Source organism: Neodiprion virginianus, chromosome 5 (assembly GCF_021901495.1).
Source record: "Neodiprion virginianus isolate iyNeoVirg1 chromosome 5, iyNeoVirg1.1, whole genome shotgun sequence".
NCBI classification, from domain to species: Eukaryota; Metazoa; Arthropoda; class Insecta; order Hymenoptera; family Diprionidae; genus Neodiprion; species Neodiprion virginianus.
In genome coordinates, this window is record NC_060881.1 from 10917683 (window position 1) to 10936040 (window position 18358).

Here is an 18358-nt window from a genome sequence, read left to right on the forward strand (position 1 = left end):
ATTCGCGTAGTCGCTATTTAATTATCTTTTGTTAGTTTCTCGTCACAATATATGTATACATCAAGTAGTTAAATGAGACTGCATTGTGGTTGATTCGAAAGCATCTGAATTAATTTGAATCGTCGATCAACCATCACACAAAATTTTAAGGTAGTTCATTTAAAATCCTGGAATCCTGAACTAGAAGTGCGTCTCATATTCTATCCATATACCCACTTTAAATAAAATTGTTGAATCCATCAAGTGAGTTTGGTATCAAATACTTGAGAGTATTACACATTTTCTACTCAGCCACGTTAATGCTCAATGAACTGTATTTGATGTTTATTTAATCTGTACTTCAAAATAATCGATAACTCGATGAATTGCATATGACTATAATTAGCTCTTAAAGCAATCGGAAATACCCTTTTGACATAATATTGATCAGGAGAATAAATTAGGATTTTCAACATAAGAGCAATCCGTTGTACGCAGGCATTAAATATTTTGCTTGCATGGTTGGTAGCTATTACAAATCGTTTGACGTTTTTGTGAGGGCTCAGTTTTGTGCTTCCTGGGAGTTCTCTTCAAAACATTGAACAAATGACAATTCAGAGACGTCCGTAAGCGGTTCAGCAAAAAATGTTTTAATAATGCTTGTTCTTTGACAGCTAAAAGATGTTGGAAAATGTTGCCTGTGCCATCTTTTAGATTTTGTCCGAGCATATCTTAAGAATCTTTTAGGCAAAACTGATAGCCACCTTTCCAGGTTATAAGGCTCGTTCCAGACATCTTTTAGACATCAGTTGTGTTGACTTCGACGATTTCATTATTTCGAAGCCATATTTTATTACCTACGTAGCTTGGATAAGTACATATTAATGTAGGTGAAACATTCGCGCCAGTCGTTCTATACTCCAGGTCCTCAATCACTCTTCTATTATGATAGTTACTCCAGTTGTTGGTCACCAATAATTGCCAAATTACTATCATAATTAGTCTTAACGAGCCTCCAGCTGCGTTGCCATGACCAATGATCACAATTACTCCACAATTCATTCGAAACATAACGTGTACTGCGGGTGGACTAATAATTAAAGCATACGAATCATAAGAACGTACCTACCGTCTGGTTCGATATCTCAGCTGCAAAGTGGAACGAGTCTTCCCGGAAACTTGATTCTGTGTTCGTTTTACCCGTCAACTGGGCAAGCTGACTGCCGTGAAGCAGCAGCTACAGGTGGCCTCTGGCGGTGATTCAGAAACTGCTCATGATGCGGAATGAACATTCGTTATAGGGTCTAATGCCGTTGAGCAAAAGAAAAGATGATAAAATGATTATCCGGTTAGTACTTTATGTAGATAGTACAAAGTTTGTGATCAATCCAATACTATCCATGATATCCGTGCCACGGTTCGCATGGTCGTGAATAACATCACTACTTGGCAATTAAAGCAAAACCGTGGAAGTTGAGTCCTTAAATCGTTTACTGCTATTGATGTCAACTGTTTGGCAAGAAATATTGACGTCTCGCTATGGATCCTTTTATTGCTCGAGTAATTCCACCGAACGGTAATTGTTCATCTCGAAATGAGTGTTCCAACAGTGTATCAGTTTAGAATCACACTGCTGCCACACCGTGGCCAGAATGACCCCAAACTTATCCAACTACAAATGATAGTTTTTATTTTATACATTAACATACTTTGAAATTACAGATAAAATAGGACGGTGCAAACTGGACTCTGGTGTAGCAGTCAAGAGGTGATAAATCTTTTCGAAGCTGTCGAATTTCCACACTCACGTTCAAGACTTAAAATATGTTCATCATCGCTCCCTGCATATATTCACAATTAGGTACCAAAGTTAGGTCGATGTGGTACAATTATTTTTTGAATTGCTTGGATAACAACGATGCTACCGTAAGATGGCCCTGCAGCTTTTATTCCATTACGTGTATCAGCATAGTTATCGTTCGAGCCGTTGAAATGAAAGCTAATAATCATTCATATTTTAGTACCCTGTAATCCTACGTCTTATTGCCGTCGCATTTCTGTTCTGCTTCATACAAATTTTCTTACATATGAAGCTGAAAATAATCGATAGGTGGTCAGGCTCATTGGTAGAATAATTTTTGACGATTATTATTTAACAGATAACCATTCTTACGTATAAAACATACTTCATAAATTTTTCACACGCACGATTTGCCGCACGTTCAAATGCCTTTTTGTTCGTTATCCCGACTACTTCAACGACTATGCTCTCATAATCCATAAAGTAAAGACATCATTATTGTTGAAGAAAGCGGAGTCATATACGGTACAATTTTTAGGCCGCAATATTATCATAGGTAAAAAAAATCGATGCAAATGACGATTACCCATTTATTTCTTACATTCAGGAACTTTTCAATACTGGCTCTGATATTCTTTCCGTCCGTTTATTCGTATCATATGTCACGCAACTGACGGATTGTTTACGAAATTTAATCGTATACTGCACTACCGCATTACGTTATTATCGACCGAGCGCGAGCGATCGACACGCGCTCTCTTGTGCTATCTCCGTAAGCTTCTTGGGTGGAGCTATTTTTCGTCCAATATGTCACATATGCACTCAAAAATATTGTGGTCTAAAAAAGAACGACTGAAAATGAATAAACCGAACTGACGATTTCGGCAATGTTGGATATATTACAACTGGTATATTTTGGCTCTCCGTGCATCGATCGTATTAATAATGAGCTTAGATGAAAGCTCTTAAAATCTATAAACATATAACACTTGTCAACTGTCGAATTTCATCGTGAGAGGGAATAAATATGTGATAATATTTCCGCTGTGTAGGCCAAAGGTATCCCTTCGCGGTAAAATATAATGCGTCGGCTTGCGTTCGTGTATTAAATTTTTTCAAATGAATTTGGCACGGTCAACGAAAGCTAATCTTATTTTTCAACGAGTTAGCTTAGTTATTTGCATTAGATATTGAAGTAACAGATTGTTATAATCAACTGTGCTACATTCAGTATTCCGGCATGCAGGATCAGACAGTAATATTCCCATAATCTCTTTTTTGTAGGTACCCTGGTGAAAAAAAATTCATCTCATTTTTCACCAAAATTTCATAGATTTTTTTAATGACGCTGGATTAGGATGGTGGTTAGTGATTAAACTTTTTGTTAGAATTTCGTGATCTTTCAAAGTAAATTTTAGAATCGCTCGTTTTTCGCGGTCGTGTTTGCACACAAATCATTGAAATGCTTATCATTTCTCGTAAGATATCGCAGATTTTCTAGTTTCTAGAAAAAAATATAAAACACTTGTTTGATTTCGTAGACCTCGCACAACGAGCCAAGGTGAGTTAGAAAATATTTGGTGGATTCTACAATTTCACCTAGATCACACTCAAAAGTTCAGAACCGTCTCGGAGTGCAATCCACTATCTGCTAGGTACGTAACTTATTTTCGGTGAGTTTTCCTTAAGAGAGAGATGCGACATCTAGCGATGATTCAAGAATAGTTTTTCATATTTTCTCGTAAACATTCGTAATTCTGTGGAAAATTATTCCTGTGAGTTGATATTTTCGTGCGGGATTCGACGAAAGACAATTTTTCCTCTGTAGAGTTTCAGATTTCCTGAACTCTTGTAAGAATTTGCAGTAGTTGTACAATTATCCATATAACACCATAACTATTTCTATTCAATTGTCGATTTTCATGGAAATTCAATCAATTCTGGGAGAATTTATGGAATTTTATTTTGATTTACATGAGTAGGCGATTTTTTTATTTTTCTCGAAGTAACTGTTAATCGTCGTAAGTTTTCGTTGTAGTTTATACAAACGAGTACCCTTGATTGTAATCCCTCTAAGTTTAGTTGAACAGAAATTAGGTTTGCAGCAGTAGCGTCTAACTATTTGCTTCACGGTGATGACATTATTTTCCCAATTTCGGAGTATCTCCGGTTAATCTTTCCAACTCATTCGGCGTAAAGTTGGCCTGAAAGCCGTGCGTCGAGATCCGCTTAAACCGCTTCAGCTCGGTGCGCTATTTGCTCTTACCCTCTAAATAGTTAGACGTTACTGATGCCAATCTAATTTCTAATGAATTAAATTTACGGAGGTCAAAAACGAGAGCACCTGCCTGTATTGTCTAACGAAAATTCACAGAGTTCTATTCAACTTCTTCGGAGCAATTATTTTTTACTTCGTATTGTATTGTAGGTGTAATTCCAATTATTTGTAATATTGCATCGTTTTCTACAAATAATGTGTTGTAAAAAAACTGTATATTTTTATAATCCTTTCAATTGGGAGACACGACGCAGATGAAAATCGAGCCAGAGAAATGCAGACCAGGTTGTATATCGGAGCAATTTATCAAGAATCAGTCGGGTATGACCCAGTTTTTATATTTTGCGAAAGTTAAGAACCACTGAGCTATTAGGATGCCGGTGACCATGGGGTCTGTCGAGTCATGATACTGCGTATTTCCCCGACGCCCTCTCTCATCGTCCTCCCAGTACTCTCAGACTCATTCTCCCTCGCTTCCTCGCTCCCTCGAAGTCGAGCCAACGACCCTTCGTCACCGGTTTCTTCCCCCGCTGTATAACCGTGTCCCCATTTCTCTCTAATTTTCTCCGAAAATGCCTACAGTAGAACTACATAGAGAGATCCTTGCATTCCGGACCTTTTTGTTATGGAGCGCGTGACGTCGTGCCTGGGTTTATTTGAACCTACGGAACCCCCGAAGCCCTTGCTCTACGTTTCATTAGGCATTGGAACGGTTGCCCCATTCCGTGTCCCCGAAACTTATTGGCACACATCCCAAGGCGGAACGGGCGCCACCAAGTCTCCATTTCTTCGTCTTTCGCGTAACGTGCACCGTGATTAACTGTTTCTTCTCACTGTCCAGGCCCAGCACTGCAAAATACGTGAAGTCAGGGCTGCCGTGGCAAAGCTATGATGTAAAGCTCTCTGACGATTCATGAATTCTTTTTCATCACACCAATTTGAAAAATTACGTTAGACTTTCTACGCTCAGTGTCTTCATCCATTGATGACGTGTAACTTATCTAAGTAAGTGTAGGGTACACTGTGAATATCGTTGGTCCCGGATAGTTTTTTCTCTGTAAATCGGTAAGAAAACATAATAGAATTTCATTTTGAGTACCGCATTCACCGTCATGAAAAACTGAACCGAAGACGAATGAGCGGTAATATCCAGAATCTTATAGATTTCAGATTACAACTATTCAGTCTTCAAACCAATTACGATTATCGGATAATTAGAATGGAGAGTAGCGGTTGCACTCGCTGCCAATCAGTGACACGCTTCCCCTACTCCGAACGGTAAGTTCGTGTCGTAATTGGTCAGGTTCAGATCTCTTTAACTAGCCAATTTAGTCATCATGAATATTATTGTCGTGTTGCGATGGATTGCAATTCATGCCTTTACCGCTGAGCAAGCGATTAGTGAATAGTATAATAAAAATAATACGAAGTTGCATGATAAACAATCTGTCTGTGTGAGTCAGCTACTCAGAGAAAGCAGAAGTCTACGTGCGTGCAAAATCTCTGCCAAGGTAAAAACCAATGTAGATGAATACAAGTGGATCAGTGCGTTACGTCGTTCACATCTATTGCGCGCCGGCCAACGCGGTGAAATAAGAAACTTACCCCCGTGGAATAGCTGTTTGAAAATTTTACCGACATGTTGATTACGTATGGAGTTTGGGTGGGAAGATATGTACGTCTACGTCGTAATATGTCCTCCGCTAAAACGGAAAACTTTATTCGATCGTCGCTGCTGTTTATCGGCCCGCCCGATTCACTCGAGTCTTTCACTAAGGCGAAATGCTTTTTAAATTATTAACCATTCATGCAGTCTCTCTGTAGGCTGGCACAACCTACTACGGCTTTTTCCTTACAATATTTTTCTGATCAAATTGAGAAATTCTAAAAGCTAGAGTGGATGCCTGCGTGACACTCGGATTAAAGTAGCGGCTGATTGATTCCCGTTGCTTGGCGAGGTCTTGGTCGAATTTTTCTCCCCGTTTTTTTCGTTTAAAAGTAAAGAAAGGTACGATGTAACTCAAAAACTAAATAAAAAAGTTACTGAAGATCTTTCAAACCCAAATTGTTTTAACGAATTTGCATGAAATAGTTTATTGAGTTACAAAGACGGAAAGTGTAATATATATACCATATGTAATAGTGGACATATTAGATTTTTTCTCCATTACTCTGAGAGCCAAGAAAATACATCCACAGCATGAGAATTTTTTGGCTTTACAATAATTGTTCGAAAATTGAATTATTCAGGAATTATGAATCATATCATGAACTTGTGAAGACGTTTGAAAGATGAAGATTCGAATGATAACGGACCCCACAGAATCCTTATGGGAATTGGCTTCCGGTCTAATTGGCTGACATTTCGATACGTTGTAGTACCTACCTTCTCGATAAAATGTTCACACGGTCCCAAGTATTAAAAATCAGTAGTTTCCGAGATGCAGGCTTCGGAAAGGAGGCACACGGATTTTTGGTATCTCTGGATTACGTGATTTTTACGAATTACAAAGCTTCAAAGGGACTTGAAATTAAACAAATCACTCAAAAAACTACATGGTTGATTCTCAAAGATGGGCAAGAAGCTGCGATTGATTCCAACAATGCATTCATTCCATCCATGAACTCGTTGGATTACTGGAACGAGATACGTCAGATTCGCGTAAAGAACGAGACATTCCGACTCTTGTAATAATAGACTTGTCCTATTTTTCACATATTTACGGAGTCTCTGCGGATCGGCTGTGCAGTTTTTCGATAAATATATTTGATGTCAAGTTCCCTTGAAGTTTTACAATTCGTCAAAATCGCGTAATCCAGAGACAACAAAAATCCGCGCGCCCCCGTTCCGAGGCTTATATCTCGGAAACTACTGATTTTGGACCCGTCTGCGTCTAAAAACTTTTGATCGGGATTACATGTACTATAACTTATTAAAATTTCAGCCAATTTGACCGAGAACTAACTCACGTAAAGATTCTGCGGGGTCCTTTATCTCATTATTCGAGATTTTGAAAAAACGCCGGTAAACCTGAAAAAAGAAGCACATTCTCATTTCATTTATTATTGTTGATCAAAAAGTAGCGGCTTTGTTTGCTGCAAGGCTCTGAAAATACGGTTAACAGTTGTAGAAATAAGTCAAAGAATGGAATGTACAATTTTTAATATAAGGAAGATCATTTTTGTGTCTAACCTGAAAAGTAGTTCGTGCAGTAGCATGAAAAATCGGTAATCACGTAACGCGAATTTCGTTTTAGAATTCGATCGCCAATTCTTGAGTCGACCGATTCCACGTTTCATGAAATATTGTATACACTGTAGATCTAAATAACATGCGTTACAGTTCCAAAAAAGTAACTTAGGATTAGAGACGTAACTTCATTAGATGAAATGCGGATTTTCAATATTATTCCCAACCATTGACAACGAAGATCAAGCTAACCAATGATCCATGCAGTTGCTTTTTCGTAAGCCAATTTCTTCCAGTTTTTTCAATTTCGCTTCTCAGGAAATTTGAAATTGCGTAAGGTTAGAGGTTCAACAATCGTAAATCGATTCACTAGTCATTTGAAACTTGCGCAACCCGTTGAATAAGACACATTTATTTAACCCATTAATGCATACCTACGTGAATCGCATACATGCAGGTTGGTGCATCAATTCCAACGAAGTCAATGATAAGACGACAAGAGGAAGCTGTACCGCCGCGCTCAGTCGAAGAGCTGGTACAGAGGGCAAATAAATTATTGATACAGACACAAACTATAATGGCCTTCTTCTGACAAGGTTATCATTCGAGTAATTTGACAGGATAATAAGCGGTTCAGGGACATAAAGCCACGGGAAAACAATCCAGCCGTTTCGCAGTATGCCGTTATCGTTATCCACCCCTGTATCGACAAATCATAGAAATCGCTATAATCTGCAATTTGTACAGGGCATAACCCACAAGTCAGAAATACGTAGACAGTAGCCAGTGAGAGATAGGAAGAAGCGTGAAAGGAGAGACGGAGAAGAGGAAAGCCCTCGCTGGCTCGACGATGAAGCTGAAGAATTTGCTTGAAATTGTTTCACCCTAAGTTAAGGTCGGCGGGGCAATGGATTGAAGAAAGGTAGGGAGGGGAGAGGGGTGGATGATAACTTCAGACGACGAAGGTGGATTTTTCTCGACGTGATGTAAACTTTATTTAATTTCAGATAAAAATTTATCCGTTCCCCTACTTTCAGTAGCTGAAGATATTTAGCGAAAGTTTCCTCTTCTTTCTTTTCATTTTCTTAATGAGTTTTTCATTTATGTTTCATCGTTATATTTTTTTGTGCATTCTTTTGTATTCTTTTGCTTTCTTTCAGCATGAATGATTCTTCGCGTTCCCGTTATAAATTTTACCGGGAAGTTTTTGAATCCTAGTTCTCGGTTGCGGAAAATTTATCGAAGTTTCCATTTTTTGTCCTGCGGCAAGTCGCTCGCTTATTCGGTACCACTGCAGTTTCACTTTTTACACACTTGTGCGCCCTCGTCGGCTACCATATGTTAATTAATCGTACCTCTAACTCTCTTAATTGGCAATTTGTTATATATTGAACCCCTAGAAATCCCTGGGTCTCATTACCCCATCGACTGCTTGATCATTCCAACTAGCTTATCTGAGTGCCCGTCAAATCCAGTCTTTCGCAAACCGTAATCGCTTTTATGTAACAGGCTCGCGTAATACATCCGTATACGGGTGACATTTCACAAATTCTCGTCAATTGCAGGTTTTACGATTCTCTCGCCGTTGTTGTTGTATTGATTAAAAGAGATTCGTTGGCCAAAAACTGATACATGCTATTGATGTTATAATGAGATAGTCATACATTAAATACTCGTAAAATTACTTTATTCTTAAGTCAGGATCATTTCTTAGAACACTCATAAATAAGAAACACTAGAATTATAAACAAAAATGTAGACATCGATGCTTCTTTTCAAAGAGATTAGAAATTTGGGTATAGATTTATTCCATTTCACTTAACGATGACTCATTTTATTAGAATGATTATTTTCTATCGATTCACGGAAACAAATTTTTTCGTATTGGCACCGCTGAATATTTAATTTCACAACATTGCCACCAATAGTGGTCATGATCAAATAACGAAAAATCGAATTGAGAGCTGAAAAAATTATGTTTCAGTGAATTTGCAGAAAATAGTATTCTACACCAAATAGGCCGCCATAAAGCGAAATCGAAGAAATCTACCAGATTTTAAACCCTTTTGAAGCGATTTGAAATTAAGTTTTGACATCGAAGCTTTTACTTGTAATTCGCATATACGTTCTATTTTTCTATTTTTAAAGAGACTCGTAGCTTATGAACATGATAATTTCATATATGCACAATGTACGACTATCTCGTGACGTGGTGCGAAGGAGAGTTTGTTGCTTTTGATACTGAAGATCGGTGAAACTGACGTCTCAAAATCGAATTGAGGAATTATTTGTGTGTTTGCGAAGCGGTAAGCGCTAATTTTTTTATCGCGAATTAATTTCGAGAGTGATCTAGATCGGCACACCGATCAACGGTTGGCCATTTCAAACTTGCGAATAACCGTGCTCGAAATTCGTTGGCCAATCTTCTTGCTCTGTGGCTGTAGCCTGAGTTTTGCGATTACGTGTGGAGTCAATTTTGTTTGTTAAATATTTAGAATAGAGTGACGTTTTTTTTTTCTTTTAAGTAGAGATTTTTCTGTCGCATTAGCGTGTTTTGAAATTGACACCTCTCGTCTGTGTCGCATGTTGCTGTGTGTAAGTGCTCGGCTTAGCTGTGAGATTGTTTTTCGTTTCAAGGAATATTCGAGTTTTGGATGCGGTGCGTCTAGTTTACCTCGAATTTGAGATAATTAGCTTAAGAATTTCCTATCGTTTTTTTTTTTTTTCCTGGCTTTGTTTACCCTGCGATTAACGAGTTAAGAATCAAGATTCTTGCCATCACAATTAGCGCTGCGGTATTATTTACCAATTTGTATTTTGATTTCTTGGCGATCAGTGCTCTGATTTAGTTGTAGATTAATTTTTGGTTTATCGCGATTGGCGTATTGGTTCAAATTGAATACAATCGCGGTTAGCGCGTTAGAGCTATTTTGTTTCTGTTTTTATCGCAATTAGATTTGAGATTTGTTTGATATTTTGTTATTCCTTCTTTATATTTTTGAGCTCGCGATGAACGACTCGAGTGTTATTTCGTTTTCTTTTTTCCTTGCATCACTGTTATTACAGAATATATTACGTTTGTCTGATTTGATTATATTGCGTAGCGTTACGAGTGTCTCTGTTTTCTCTCCACAAAATCAACCCTCCCTTCTCCGTGATACTGAGTTACCTGGCGCAGAAAGAAATAGCTGAAGGTTAGCGAAGCTGACGATAATTGAGAAGCATACTGATCACACCAGACGCTCAACAAAATCTCGCGATATATTTTCTAAGGTTTGTCTCAGCTTTTTCGCGGGGTGCCAATTCGTCGTAAACACGGTAACTTTTGGGTCACTTCTTCGGGTGGCCGAGTGCTGTGAAAGTCCGGTGTCACACTATGTATCTGCGTGTGTATTCAATTGTTTGGTCCGACGATATGTTGGGAACGAGTTACTGGACTTCAGTGATTTTCATGTCAATCGAGGCGGTTTTTCCAACCTTAGAACGGAGTAGATTTACGCTTTGATTGATGCAGTAGTTTTTGAATTATTTGAATAGAAAAAAATTCTAAAAAGTACAATAAATATGATATCTTTAGAACGAATCAATGGATTTGAATGAAAATTACTGCCGTGAGATTTTTTGGGTTGCTAATCAGGAATCTAAAGTCAAATTTGCAAAGTTTTAATCTGGCGTAATCAATAGGCTGAAAAAAACGAACAATATTTGGATTTTGATGAAAATTGGTACCTACTCGAAGATTTGTTGGGTGGCTGATCACGAATTGTAGGTCAGATTTGTAAAATCCAAAATAATGAGTCTAATATGGTGCAAAAAAAAAAAAAATCTAAATATAGTCGGATTTTGGTAGAAATTAGAAGGCGGAGGTTTTTTGGGTCACCGATAACGAATCCAAGGTCAGAGTTCCAAAATTTGTAATGGTTATATTTTCATGTAATATGGTACCTGAGGACTTTGAAATCGTTAATCACGAATCTGAATTTTTAGTTTGAAATTTGAATGAGAGATTAATGTTTAATTTTTTCCGCGAACTTTGAACCTGCAATGTGCAAACGGTAAGTCCGAGAGCTGGCTCACGGCCAGCCGAAAGCTGCTTGTTTTCAATTAACTGCCACGCTTCTGTTATAATTAAATTTGATTCATTTCAAACTTTTTATCTGCCAATGCCATTTTGTTGTATTAACAGGTTTCCTTCGGCACAGTTTCAGGTTTTAGGTAATGTGCGTATTCATCGAAGCTCGATATGCCACGTGACTACTGTTTTCTTTGCCGCTAACTATATTTCATCGCCATCGACCCGGAGTACAATTAAATACGTGGGCACTGTGCTCAAATAATTTTTAAGCGACAGCCAAAGCTGTATATTGTTATCCACATTTTTCCTGAAATTATTACAGGTCCTATACCACTATACCGTTATCATAATTTTCCGTCGCGGAGGATGGTCGACTGTCTTTAATTGCGCGATAAATAAACATCTCTATTATATGTGCTTTATACATAAAACGGCTGCGAGTGTAAGCCAGAACATTTTTCGTTATGGTATAGATATGACTTATTTCGTAAAATATCACTTCTGTACCGAAGGCGTTGTGGGTATTATGTATTATATAATTTTCGACTCACCACCTGTCGCTTCTCTGAGAGTAAAACACCTGCGACAGACTCATCGTAAGATAATGAATGCATTTTTTAAATTTCACGTATAAAGCAGAATTTTCGTGTGAAAAATATTCATTTCAGCAAAGTAACGCTTTCTTTTTCATTATTCTTATTTTTGAACAAACCACAAGGGCAGGCCTTCCATTTAGTAATTGCATACATTCCTTCCAGACAAACATTTACCTCCAGAATTTGATACTGTTCGGCAGTTTTATACCGAATGCTTCATTCTAAGGATGTAAAAACTTTTTTGGTAGCGAGACGAATAAAAAAATTTTCAGTTTGTCGGGGGCAAAGTATCGGAAAAGAAGAGAAGAAAGATTGTCGTTTTTTTTTCTTTTTATAACTTACTTACCTAATTCATTCTACAGAGAAATATTGTCAGATTTCACAATTGCAGGATAAAACCTATATATACGTATATATACTCAGTGAACTGTAAAAACCTGGTTTATCAGTTAGCTAGATGATGCGAATGAAAACCCCTAAGGCTTACTATCAATATCAAGTACGCTGTTTTTCGATTTCAGTGCGAGTATTGCAAAATATACAAATTCATACCTGGAACATTTGAAAAATACATTTTGTTCCGCTTGGCTAAGAAATATGTGCAAAATTTCCGCTAGAAACATGAAATTATTGCAGCTTTATATAATTTATCGCGCGGGGCCAACAAAATGGGGACTAGAGCTTGAGCTTTTATACGGGCTGCTTCACGCGATACGTGCAGATTTATGATTAACAAACGGAGCGAATCTTTTTCTGTATAACCTGCATTTACAGAAATTGTATGATCAGAAATTTTTCATGACTAAGAAATTTTATTTCTCGTAGTTATTGCGGAGGCCTTACAAAAAACTCTGGGTACGTCGAACCCTCCGATTTTGATCCAGTTCATATATGTTGTAGTGCATCGAAAACTAAGGCACATGTATATTTTTTTATGCGCTCATAAACGATTTAGAGGAGTGAAAACGACCCTCGAAGATGGGCACCAACGGGGTAATGTCTCGATGGGCTTGATGAATTTGAATGAAACTAACGCTGAAATGTTTTAGTAATGAATGAAACCATTTCAGCGTTGATTTAATTTGAAATATCAATAGCAAATGGCTTTTATCGAAAATATCATTTTTGAAAACTGGGTGACAAAAAATTTTTTTTGTCCTAAACAATGTTGCATACAGTGACTATTTGTTTTTTTATTATTACAATTTACAGCTACGTTGGATGAACTATCGACTTTCTTGACCTATGTGAAGTTGGCGACCCACTAAACGGAAAGGCTTTTTTTTTAAATTTTAATCGATTGTACTCGGTGTGTACCTGATCGTACCACCTTGAATTTCGTTTGTACCTTAAGGGGGAAAAAAATATAAGGGCAAGAAAAGTTGGTCCGCAACTCATGTTAAGCTAAATATTTTGCGTTATTGCTATTGTGATAAGCATCGCTTGTACTCGTTTGTACCAAATAGTTGTTATTGTTGTTTTAGTTGTTATGTTTAGTTATTTTAGAAAAAAAAAAAATAGATTTTTTTCGATTTTTTTCCCTCAATTTTTTTAATTTATTTCAATTTTTTTCCCCAATTTAATTCGTTGATCAATGAATGAATGAATATACTCGTTGGTACAATTGGGTACACACGATTTCTCGGAGGTACAAACGATATTATCGTCGGTACCAATGGGTACAAACAGTTTCTCGGCGGTAGAAACGGGTACAAACGATTTCTCGGTGGTACAGACGGGTACAAACGATATAATCGTTGGTACAAACGGGTACAAACAATATAATCGTTGGTACAAACGGGTACAAACGATTTCTCGGTGGTACAAACGGGTATAAACGATATAATCGTTGGTACAAACGGGTACAAACAATATAATCGTTGGTACAAACGGGTACAAACGATTTCTCGGTGGTACAAACGGGTATAAACGATATAATCGTTGGTACAAACGGGTACAAACAATATAATCGTTGGTACAAACGGGTACAAACGATTTCTCGGTGGTACAAACGGGTATAAACGATATAATCGTTGGTACAAACGGGTACAAACAATATAATCGTTGGTACAAACGGGTACAAACGATTTCTCGGTGGTACAAATGGGTATAAACGATATAATCGTTGGTACAACCGGGTACAAACGATTTCTCGGTGGTAGAAACGGGTACGAACCATATAAACGTTGGTACAAACGGGTACAAACGATGATTTCTCGGTGGTACAAAAGGGTAGAAACGATTTCTCGGCAGTACAGACGGGTACAAACGATATAATCGTTGGTACAACCGGGTACAAACGATTTCTCGGTGGTACAAACGGGTACAAACGATAAAATCGTTGGTACAAACGGGTACAAACGATATAATCGTTGGTACAAACGGGTACAAACGATATCATTTTTTTCCCCGTTTGTACTTATGTGTATGGACAAGTATATCGTATGTACCCGTTTCTGACAACGAGAATATTGTTTGTAACGGTTCGTACTGCCGAGAATTCGTTTGTACCAGTTTGTATCACTGAGAACTCGTTTTTACCTGCATGTTCCAACAACTCAATCGTTTGTATCTGTCTGTTCTACCGAGAAATCGGTAAAACAAACCCGTATGTACCAACGAGTATATTGTCTGATTATTGTTCGACGATCCTGTTCACGCTCGTTTGTCCCACCAAGTGTTTTGACTAAAAATTTTGGGAAATCTATTCTTTTACAACTTTTGTCGTAACAATTTTTTGTCTTCGTTCGATATTTAACCACTTGAACTTAAAAAATGAGCAAAATTGAAGACTGAAAGAACGCCGCTGGTGGGTCTTTTTGTTGGCCCTGCTGCCGGTGAGGCCAACGTCAATCAAGTGCCATTATATTTGCAATAGGCGTATGACCTGAAATATTGATCCGAAAAAGCAAATGGGTAAACACCCAAGTTATAGAAAATCGTATTCTGTACAAGTTGGTTCATTTTGCTTCCTCATAGAGGAAGCTATGTCAAGATGGAAAAAAAATTCGAGTTTTCCATGTCAGCGTGTTCAAAATGTGTCAAAACGTCGAGAAATTACATTTAGAAAAAATGTCCGGATGTGTGTGTATGTGTGTGCTCTGGCACTGAAAAATTGAAACGTCTATAACTCGGAAACGGTTTGAGCTATAGGGCTCCTGTTTCGTACAGATGTTAATCTATGCAACCTCTTCATTCTCTGCAAATTTTGACGAAATTACTCAAAAATTACGGATATTACGGCATTTTAAAATTTTAACAACGTCCGTGGTTGCTCTAACTTCCGCAAATTTTAAGATTTATGGCTAATTTCTTTAATATAAATAGAGTTTCATGATAGGAAGATTGATATTGAATTTGGGAAACATCGGTCGAATGGTACAAATTTTATGATTTTTCGAATTTTTCAAAAGTTGAGTTTTTCGAAAAATCGTCTAATCACTTCAATTTTTGCAAATTTTAAGACAATGTGCTGATTTTTCACATCCACATAGAGTATTATAAAAGTAAAGTGGGTATGAAATTTGAAAAGAATCGGTCATGTGGTTCAAATTTTAAAAAATCTTGATTTTTCGAAAATTTCGAAAAATGAACGAATTAAATAATTTATGAAAATTTCGAAAAGTTGGGAAGAATTTTACAACATCAACAGAGTATTTAAAAAACAACGTTGTTTTTAAATTTGGAGAAAATCGGTCGATGGGTTCAGATTTCATAAGATATGAAAATTTTTAATTTTCATGAAATGACTCACAAACAAGTTGCGAATTTCCATATGCAGCTTTTTATGTTTATTCGCTAAAGTTTAAAATAAATGAAACAATGCAATAATTCAATTTCACCCTTTTTTTCATGTTTAAATCGGAAAATATCTACCGTAGACAAAAAATGTCATTACCAAAGTTGTAGAGAGTTGAATTTCCTATAAATAATAATTAAATATTCTACTTCCTGACGAGTAAGGAAAGAAATTTCATGGCTTGATAGAAAAGTATCGACTCAACGTGTAATATCTAGTAGCAGAATAAATTTCTATACTCGCTACATTTGTAGCGTGGAGCCGCATTTACAGCGAGCAACAATGTAATATGCGTGTTTCCATGTACTCAATACAACTGTTGCGCACTCCCGCTTTCATTCGCGCTTGCGCATTGCAACCCAAAATGACGAGCCATGAGTGAGAGAGCGATATTGTCTGCACCGTAATGTTTCGATGCTCTATATGCTTGACCGTCTCTCTGCCTTGGCAAACGATATCATCAGACGCTCGTGACTCGACGCACAACACGTTTGCGACGCTCTCTCGAGAATCTACGTTGCTCTTTCTTGAAGTTTTCGTCATCGTCGTCGTCTTCTCGAAAAACCTCGCTGTCTTTTGCTCACACTTTTCTCATAATTATAAAGTACACATTCGCTAAAAGTCAGGTGCGATATATTTTTGGCCCTAAAACTCAGGTCAGGGGGTTTTGCGACACCTGCCCATGAACCGTATGAGAGGTGCACAAAGCAACGACGTATCTTGTTTGCTTCGCTTGAGCTGAAAAAAAAAAAATTAAAAAAAAAATAAAACGTTGCTTATTAATCGTTTGCATTTAACATATTTCTTTCATTATTGGGTAAATATATATCGATAATAATTGCGAAGAACTCTTTTTACTGAATTATCCACAATTTATCTTATTTCCGAATCTTCCAAAACGGACCACATACGTATGGTCAAATAAATATAATTTTTTCGAAAGAATGCAAATTTGGTGATATTTTTAATCTGCTAGTATATTGTATTCACTTTAAAACGACGTTTGGAATTTTTCCATCGGTTGATAAGTAAAAGTTGAGAAAAAATATGAAGTTTTTTGTTCGTAAAGTTATTCTTTCATGTTTTTAAGAATTTTTTTTCGCTAAAAGTACTTTTTCATAACTTTCCATATTTGAAAATTGACCTTCATAGATATCGTTCTATTCTTTACTGAAAAACGAAGAGGTTAATTTATTGTAACGTGAGTGTATTTCTCGAAGTGCACGACTTGTGAGAAATCCACGTTAACGCGGATGTCTGCCTTCTGAGAGAAAAGTTCGAATGATTTATTTAATATTAAAGGATTTTCTCTTGATTAGGGCTAAAAGAAGGGTCAATCTTGTCGAACCAAAATCACCCTGTTCTATCTAAATGCGTTCTATCTAAATGCTCCCTTCTAACACACGGGTTGGGGCATGTACCAGAACCACATTCTTCTTCAGACTAGGGATACAGAAAACTGTAACTGACGTTCCGATTTTAATTTGGACCATGGCGCTAGCCGCGACTGTCTGTCAGGTTAGGTTCACCAACGATCGTTCCCGCGCACGGATCACTCAAGCCGAACATCTCCACGTCTCACGGTAACCGTCAGGTAACCTGCACGATATCGACAATATTAGAAAATGGCAATCAGGCTAACTGATGCGTGTTCACAAAGATATTCGATGAAAAAAATCGTAATCTAATTATACATCGTAAAGGTTTACAAAAGTGAACCTCTAAAGGAAAATAATATAAAATAATCAAATCATAGAATTCATTGGTTCTATTCCTGATTGATCTTTCATAACTGAAGCTAGCGATTGAATAATTCTCTGAACTCATTATATTCCTGCTGTAGCGATTCTACTCTTTCAAATTACAAAGCGCTATGCTTGTGACATTTCTATCGCTATGATTCTAAGTTGAGATATGGGCTGCAGATGATCTCTGCTCACAACCAGTCGAAGAGAAGTGAGCGAGTCGGGTGTTACGCTACGGGTCTACTGGCGATGCTCATGATAAGTCTGTATACCAAAAATTGTCCTATTCGTGGCATTACGTTGCTGATGTCGGCACCGCGAACATCTATCAGTGATTCGTGCACCACTGTGTGCGCCCTGGTGCAAGGTGTCTGTCTCCTTCTTTCTTTGGTCGCCTTCTCCTCGGTCTCACATACAGGTCTAAAAACTCGCTCAAAATTTCAATGGTAGGGGTGTCCTCTTATTGAAGCACCGGCCGTTTCGCCTAGTGACCACGAGTGTCGCTGCTATCGAGGGATTCAGGCTGTGTGAGAGACGGAAACATGTTTCAAAACCACGGACGGTCAACAACCTGTTTCCATCTCTCTCGCAGAGCCTGAACCCCTCGATAGCAGCGACACTCGTGGTCACTAGGCGAAACGGCCGGTGCTTCAATAAGAGGACATACCCCCATACTTCGGCGTTCCTCGGGTCCAGTCGGTCGCCTTCGGGTGCACGCGTCGGGTGTCGGCTATTGTCGTGCCTAGTTGAGTGTCGTCGTGTCCGATATCTCAACGTCAGTTGGTGACTTGGTGTGGGTCGGCCAGTTGACCGTTACACTATTCCATGGTCTTACATACAGGTCTGGGAACTTGGCTATTTTTAAGTGGAGTAGATTGTCTTCGTAGTGTGACTA

At 37.8% G+C, this 18358-nt stretch overlaps 1 protein-coding gene across 2 annotated transcripts in view; it reads left to right on the forward strand.

Moving 5' to 3' along the window:
* The window catches only part of LOC124304950 (protein rhomboid-like), a 114191-nt gene that overhangs the window by 34432 nt on the left and 61401 nt on the right, over positions 1 to 18358 (forward strand). The gene's annotated exons all lie outside the window — the stretch shown is intronic.